The sequence below is a fragment of the Terrapene carolina genome, unplaced genomic scaffold (assembly GCF_002925995.2).
Source record: "Terrapene carolina triunguis isolate 2854851 unplaced genomic scaffold, T_m_triunguis-2.0 Scaffold131, whole genome shotgun sequence".
NCBI classification, from domain to species: domain Eukaryota; kingdom Metazoa; phylum Chordata; order Testudines; family Emydidae; genus Terrapene; species Terrapene triunguis.
This window is the reverse complement of record NW_020664482.1, coordinates 25,090,367-25,099,190: the sequence shown is the minus strand read 5'-3', so window position 1 is coordinate 25,099,190 and position 8,824 is coordinate 25,090,367.

Here is an 8,824-nt window from a genome sequence, read left to right as displayed (position 1 = left end):
AAGTTTGAAGAAAATCTGTTCAATGGATTTGGAGTTTTCTGAACATGAAAAATTGAGTATTCAGCTGTGAAAAATTGTCCAGGTGCTTTTTCATGCTGATATAACAAAACCAACTGGAACATACCAATTCAAATTCATCACATGTTTAGCCCTCAGAGATGCATGTTTTGCTAAGGTTGAGTGAGTCATGAAGTGATCAGTGAATGAAGCCACTACACTGGGCATGCCTGCTATGTTGTTTTACATATCAGCGTAGGTGCCTATCCCATACAGTTAGCCAAATTTTCAGAATCACATAGACCGTGGAGCATTCCATATTCTCCCAGCCTGCTGACAATCCCCTGCACCCTCTGAGCACCATCCAAAGGAGCACAGTAGCTCTGTCAGCCTCCGAACTGGACCCCAGCCCTGCCAGTTTCAAAGTCATTGTGCTCTGTGCTCATGCACCCAGAGCTGCCTTGCACCCAGCAAAACGTGCTTAATGGGACAGTATCTACACTGGCTCTGTTTCTCTAAAATCTCCCACCGGTGCAACTCCACTCGTGTGAGTGCTGTTGGGAGTCCTTGTGTAGCCTGGTGCCAGCATTTTAACTTCTATGCCACCTAACCCAGGTCTGAACAGGTCTTCATGACACTGTCACTGGCACTAGGGGGGGCTGCACCAATGAGAGGAACAGTGGGAGATTTTAGGAAAACTGGCAGAGACCCTAACCTCACTGGGTGATTTCATTGGGCTAATTTCATTAGCTACCAGAGTCTAACGGAACCACACAACCCCAAGGAAAGGTACTGCCAGCACAACACCTATGCCCCAGCGTTCCCACAACCTGCCCCAAGCCTGTATGCAAAGGCAGGCTTAGCAAAATACCACATCTTTGCAGAGTGTGAACTACTCATGCAGCTTCCTCTCCCCCAAATCCTGAGTGCCGAGCTGTGGGGTTCATTAACTGAATAAATACAGGGATAAGGGATGTTTGATTCTTAACAGCAGCTACCACTCGAGAACATGACAGATCAGCAATTTCCCAGCAGGCCCTGCGATGGGATTCCTGGGCAATGGGAAACTACTGCCTCATCTACCTAGCTCTGAGCTCCTTGTGCTCCTGGCAGGCCCCACACTGAACACTTGAGAAGCGGCTGTGAGAAGAATTCCTGCATTCAGAGGGAGGGAGCAGGACTCTCAGCAGGGTGAGACAGGAAGGAGAACCCCCCTAAGCCTTCAGGAAAGTAGCACTTAGGATGCTAAGTGGCAGGTGACTCACCCTCACCAGCCGGGTATTGTGACCCCTGCTCCTTGGTTTATCTGGTTCTCAGAGAAACTCCAGGGGAGTTTTATGACCAGAAATGGGTTTGACTACCCTGGGCTGCATGCAAACTGACAGGGCCCCAGAGGGACCTAACACCTTCCCCCAGCCTGCAGCATAAGGCCCCAACCAATACAAACACCAAATGTAGATCCCTGACAGACAACTTCAGGATGCTCCTAAACACCCTCAGCCAAACAGGGGAGCCCCAGCCATACAGACGCCTCCTGCTCCTTAGCACTGATCTTGCTAATGTGGGAGGTGTTGATGCCTCTCAGTCCACTTCCTAGTGGCCAGGTGTCTGCACTGATAAAACCCCTCCACAATTGGCACTAACTGGCCTCTTTGCCCCTCAGCAGACAGACCACAGGGATGGAGCTCAGGGCAGCCTGAGGCATGTTGGTGAGGTGGGCATGGGAAGGTTGCACTTCAGCTGCCTGGGCTGGACCCACTGCGTGGAGAGCCCCTATGGCTGATTTGTCCCTTTTCACCAGCACGTAATTTGCTAATCTGTAATACAATTGACTCCCTGGTACCTGTGAGACCCCCTCTTCCATTCTCCAGGCTTTCTGCTTCCTGCTCCAGCTGAGGCGCCTCTCCCCTCCCCACACTCAAAGCTCTCCCACTGCCCCACATCCCCAGCTGATGGGAGAAGGGACAGTGCAGTGAGAGCAGTCCCTTCCCCCCTGCATACACCCAAGCACAGGCTCCCCCTCAGCTCCCCTCCTTTTCTGTTCTCACATTCACTCCACCTTTATGACCACCATAAACCTCTCCACATCTCCTTTTCAATGAGGCTGTAAAGTATGAACTGATGACCTGAGGATTCCAGACCATGGGCTCCTGACCCTCTGGCAGTGGGGCAGCTTACATCCCAGACATGCAGCTGGGCCCGGTGTCTATGGCAAGTGTAACTGCACATCATTCTGTCCAGGGGTCAGCTCCTCAGAGTTCAGTCTCCATAGGCAGGAATGCCCACAGGAGGCACCAGGTGCATCTGGTCAGGAGTCCAGGTGTGATTTTTTTCAGTTCTGGCTTGGAGATGATTGAACTAATGAGAGAACAGGTGGGTTTGGCCCAAGATAGGGGAGAAATCTCATGTCAACAGCTCACCAAAATTTGTTGCCTTTGAATTTACACCCAAACTCCAGTCTTGATTTGGCCTACCTCCAGAACCCACCCAAACAGACTACAGAACCAAATACCAGCCTAGTGGCTCATTATCTTGAATCATGAAAAAGCTAGCTCCTAAGAACCCTCTACAGTCACAATCAGAGATCATATGAAAATATAAGGTGAGGGTACTATCTAGTGGGGGACATAGTCACATACCCAGGATTCCCAGATGTTCTGTACTGTGGTCTGCAGAACATAAATAAAGGCAAAATGAGAGTCCAGTTGGTACCCATCAGTTGGGCCTTCCCACTTTCATTGCACTCCTGCATTCAGCGCTGGCATTGGCAGATTGCAATTTATGACATAAAAGAATTTTTTTAGTTGGTGCATTAAAACTGGAGGCAGAGCTCCTGTCCAGAGCCCATTCCAGGAGGCACAGAAATAAGAATGTGTCTACACAGAGCATTAGATAGTGCCCTGCATTTGAGGATCTCAACATGCTCTGCATATAACAGACATGCCTCAGTACAGCTAAGACATGTTTATATCCCTTTCTCAATTCAGGTGATTCTGTCCCTACATGGTACTGATCCCAGAGTCCCTTCCGGGGGGCACAAGGACCCCATTCCAGTTTGTCTCCTCCCAGAGGGTAGGCAGAGAATCTGATCTTGGAGTCATCCTCTGCCTGTCCTTGGTACAAACTGCCTTAGCTTGTCACCCTTGACAGAGTGTGAGAGATCCCAGACTGGCATTCTGTGCCCCATTGTCCTGGATTGATACCTGTTTGATGCATCCTGGCCCAGATACACCAAATCATTGTTTGGTTTCAGTTCACCCAGATAGCCCTGGGTATGGCTGGTACTTTATACTGGCAACTTGGCAAACTCAAGAATCTAAAATCAAGGAATTAGCAGGCAAATCTATTCAAATCCCAAAGCACTCAAATATCAACGCCAGTGACAGTTTGAAAGGGAGAGGGAAAGGAGAGTTGGTGAGTATGATATCCAGGTACTTATGCATCTGACACTGAGGAGCCAGCCTCGCTGTCAGTGTTACTCAGGGTATGGAGTACGGCAGAGGCTTGAAGCAGCCAGCATGCAGCAATTTTGTCTGTGACTCCTGACCTCAGTGAAGCCTGCAATGCAGCCACCTAGTGTCTCTGCAGCCACAGGCTCTGTGGCGCAATGGATAGTGCATTGGACTTCTAGATCAGTGATAGATGAAGCCATTCAAAAGTTGTTGGTTTGAGTTCCACCAGTTGTATTTTGGGGGTTGGACTAGACGACCTCCTGAGGTCCCTTCCAACCCTGATATTCTATGAACACCAGAGCAGGTAAAAACATTTACTCATCTCTGCTGTGACCGGATGGGAGAGGGGCTTTGCTGCATGTTAGCAGCGGATCAAACACAAGTCTCAGAGTCACACCATTTCCACAGGCAATTCTAGAGTCACAGGCCTGCCCCCGAAGGACCAAACTTTCCTACCAGGTCAAAGGAGCAATGTTTCACTACTTTGTTTTGATTGGATTAAAAGGTCCAGTGGAAGAAATGGCTGCCTGATGCCTTGGGCTCTTCTCACGCCTGTCCAGTGGTTGGTGGCTATGGAAGAGAAGGCCAGCAAGAAGTAGATGTAGCAATGAGCAGAGTATATACATTGCAGGAAGAGCTGGATAATGGGGTTTAGTAGAAGCCAGGAGTAGCCAGTAGCAAAAGCAACCAGAAACCAAAATGGGGGCACAGTGGTTTGTTATTATTTTACAGGACGTTAATTGTCCCAATCACAGAACAGGATCCTCTCCTGGAATAAGTTAGTGTGGAGGCCCTGTGGGTACACGCACAGTATGGCAGACTGACAGACATAGGATGGGGTTGGTTGTTATGATCAGGAGGCTTCATGAACTAGGAGGACTCTTCAAAGTTGTTTGCACAAGCTGAGCAAAGGAGCTTGCGGTCTGGCTGGGAAGCACTCCCAAGTGGTAATGCTGTCAGTCTGCTGGGAATTAAGGATAAAATGGAACAGGGTGTAGAGCCTGGCTCTGAGCCGCCGTGTGTTAGAAGAGGCAGAAATACTACTACTACAGCTGAGCACTCACACAGCACTGCACTAACATTAGCTAATTCAAATTCGTATCTGCCCCAGGAGACCCAGTAGTTGCCAATTAGGGGCAACATTTGCAGACGGACACGGCCCAGTGCTAGCTGAGACATGGCAGTTTTTCATAGGCTTGGAAGAAACTGCAGTCACTGGTTACTGTGCAGGAGCCATTGGCAAATGCTGCCTGTTTAATAGCATACCGTGAAGATCACTATTACCTTCCCTGACTCTCTGATGGGGAAAATAAGGGAAAGAGGGTAAGTGCCAAACTCCCATAATGAGCCAGTGTCAGCGTCCGGGTTAAAATTCAGAAGCTGCAGGCTCAGTTCAGCTGCTGAGCTGTTCCCAAGCTCAGGCCACTGGAACATGCTGCCTCCTAAAAAGGTGACTTTGTAGGTCACCCCCCTTTGCAGATGAGTCTTGCAATGACTGGCCCACAAACAAGGGCTTCCTTTTAAAGCAAACACCATTCTTCAGTTGAGATCAGTTCCTCTTTCCAACCTGAACCAGAGAACGAACAAAGGGTAAGTGCTAAAAATACCCAGTCCACTTCCGTGTCACACTCCATCCTGAGGGGTTTTCCCAGGTCAGGAGGAAGGCTTCACTTTTCTATATAGACTCTACACAAAGTTGTGGGTTTTTTTTTGGGGGGGGGGGGGGGGGGGGAATGTCATGGAGAAAGTGAAATGGAGCCACAGTAACCACTGCCACCCACCAGAGTAGCTGGTGCTGTTCTTGTGACCGGTCTGTGGGTCACGTAGGGAGGGGCGGAAGAGCCTGTATAAAAGGATAAAAAGCAGGGAAGGGAACACTTGGACAATATGACTATGTCCAAACCAGCCAGTCTGGATAACATGTCTAGGGAGTCAGCTGACAGACTGTCTCCCTGGGGAAATCTTGTAGGAAGGACAGCAGAGGGATCCAGGCAAACTGCAACCTGTCACTGGGCTTGTCTGTGCACAGAAGCTGCCCTCATTCCATTAATCCAGTGCCACATCACACCTTGTTAAATTGGTCAAACTTCTGTAGGCAGGGCAAGTCTCTGTAACCGCCCTCCTGAGTGAAAGGGCAGAAGAATAGAGAGAGAGGAAAAGGTTATGAAATACCTGGACATTAAGGGAACTGTGAGCATTAGCTAAACAGCATTGAGAGGGCCACAGAGAGAGCTTGCTAGGGAAACTTGATTGCTTCTGTGATAGGATGGTAGAGCTGTGCTCATCAAAGGATTTGATAATAGCTCTCATGAAATCTTCGCTGATACATTAATTTGGCTTGGATAGGCAGACCAGAACAAAGGATGATGGGAAAAGGGCAACTATTGGAGTTCGGGACCCTTAGGGGTGCCCTAACCCATTTTTGGGTGCCCTTCACGGCCCTGCATTACTCTGGCACACACCACTGGCTGGCTTGGTGCTTCTCACCAAAGTACAGGTCACAGATGCCAACATCCATGGGCTGCCTTACCCACACGAGGCAATGGGGAGAGCTGAGCAAAGAGCCCTGTACAGTGTTGCCCAAGAATGGGGAAAAAAGAGGGAATCCTTCTCCCATCCAGCAGCTAGAAGGGAAATGGGGACAGAGAGAAGAGAGAGCCCCTTGGTAGCTGGAGGGAGGCTGCTGGTGGTATTTGATGAGTAGCTTGTCCTATGACATTGCAAAACAGAATCCTCAGCTATCTGACGTAAAGCCACCAACACTCCAGAAGTGTCAGGCTGTCATGTGGCGGTGACTCTTCCATCCCCAGCACTGTTCAGGAGTGAGGCAGCTCCCCTGTCACTGACCTAGTGCAGACAAATCCTTGGGTGGGGGCGGTCTGCATACACTTTGCATCCACTAGGGGCAAGTACCCACTTCCCCAGCCCAGAGCTCCTCACGGAGGGGGTAGGTGACCGAGGGCAGAAGAGACTGTAGGCAAACATTCCAGGAGGGAGGGGCTGCCTTTCGCTTAGGGCCAGGCCTCCTTCCTCTTTCTGGTTTGCTGGCTGAACTCGTGGCTTCACCACAGAAAAGATACTAAGAAGTGGGCCGTGGGAGGCAGTGACCTTCCAGAACCGGCCCATACTCGGTGAACTCACACAAGGACTAACTCAGACAGCCCAATTATAGCCCTGAGCAGCAAGCTCACCCAGATGACCGTAACAGCAATGCCTCCTCCCATGGGCTAGGCACTGAAGGGCAGGGGGACTGTCCCCAGCACTAGCTGGAGAGGCTGGAGCAGTTTGTAAGGCCACTCTGTAAGGGATCCCAAAGGGCTAGGACACTGTTACAGAGACAGCGCTTCGCACGACCCTGAGCCCATGCCCACCTACAGCAGCACAATCCATAGTTCGGGCTACCTGGCTGGTTGCATCTCCGGGCTCCCACCCATCTCCTTTGATGGAAGCTCAGCAGGTAGGATCCAGTTAGGGAAAACATGCCAATGTAACGAGAACAATTTCACTTCTGCTTTTCCTGGACCATCAGGCTGGGACAGTGCGAGCGAGGGAGATTTCAGACACACCAGGAGGGAGATTCTAAAAGGAGGCTGCAAAGCAGGAAAGACTTTGCAAATTGCCTTCATGTCACTCTCCACTGAGGAAATCTCCCTCCCACCGAGATGCCGCACTGGCTGGGCTGTGGCAGGTTCTAGTCCCTACTGAGCCCCATCACAGAGGAAGGAAGTGCCAAGAACAAAAAACCCAGCACCTCTAATTAGAAATAGCTGTCGGGAGTTTTGCTGAGTCACACAGAACAAGCAAGCGGTATTAAGAGATAGTGGAAAGGAGTGGCAGCGGGGACCGCAATGGGTGCCAGTGTAAACGAGAAGGAAATAGTCTCCCTCTTCCATATATAGGGCACCCAGTGGGGCCCACTGAGTTCTGAGGAGGGAGAGCAAATGCATGGTATGGCAGGTTTTTCTGTCCCTAATGCACAGAACAAGCATCACCTTACCTAGAAATGCTTAGAAAACCTCAATCTCCCTCAGGGGGAGAAACAGGGTAAACTTAGAGGGAAAAGGTTCATGAGCTTCTTTTGCAAAGATCCTTCGACCCCAGAACATAGTGTAAGAGTCTCCCACTCGCCTCAGTTACTCAACCTCCAACACCACTCTCCCTCACCTGCTGCACAGGGGACAGGAGGCTCATTTAGGCTTTGTCTTCATGAGGAAAAAAAGGTGCATTCTCAACTCGAGTTAGCTAACACGGGATAAAATCCTAGAGAAGAGAAGGCAATTTGTGGTTTCACATGAGCTAGCAGGTTGAGTTAGACTATGGGGGAGCCTTGGATTTACCTTGACCTGTTCAAGTGCGTTAATACTACAACTGCCTTGTCTTCACTAGGATTTTACCTCATGCTTATTAACTTAAGAACTGAACAGAACACACCTTTTTCCTAGTGAATACACAGCTGTAGTGTCTGTGAAATGTTCAATGGCCACAGCACTATATAAGCCCTAGGGATTATGGGAAAACATTCCTCCCTCCCTGTCTTCCCCTTAGATGCTGTGCTTGGCACACTGAGCAACAGAGAACAAAGAATCTCCGGCCTTTGAAAGCTGCTTCTTGCATCTTTGTGAGGACTGGAGCAGGGTCGACATCTGAAAGAGCAGCTTCGGGTACAAAGGCAGCACCGAGACTTTTGCATGTGGTTGCAACCAGAGTCACCTTTAATACAGAAGTACGTCTAATGAAGACTAAAGGGCCCAGCATGCAATGTTCCAGCTCAATTCAAGTGACCATTCACTCAGATTGAAAGGGAGGCGTACTGGGGTCTGTAGACTCCCTGGGCTGCCCTTTCATATTAAAGGTGAAAGTGCCTGTAATTGGTTCCATTTTACATTGCCAGCGGGTATGACTCTTGGGTACCAGGTGAATTACTAACAAAGCTCTCAGTGGGGCACAGCAGGGCTGTCCTGGTTTAGAGTGCATGGAATGTACAACACTGAAGGCTTCTTCATGGGGCAGCGGAAGTTGGTGATGAATAAACCGGATGAAGGCCAAAGCAGCATACTGTGGAATGCATGGAGGAAAGTACAGCCCAGTATGTGGTTTAAATGAGGAACATTCCTAACCAAGAGGACACCCAAAATGCACATTTACACCTTCAAAAACACCTGTCAAAAAACAACAGCACCTGCAACTGGGGCTTTGTTTATCATGAAACACCCTCTGAAGTAACCATGCTCTGGATATGCACAGGGCAACCAGCCCTCTCTCCCTTACCTTCTCTTGCATGATAATCACAGCTCTTGGGAGCAGCCAGACTGCTTATAGAGCACCAGTGGTGTGTACACAGTGCTCTAAAGACAAATAAGCAAATACATCCCTGT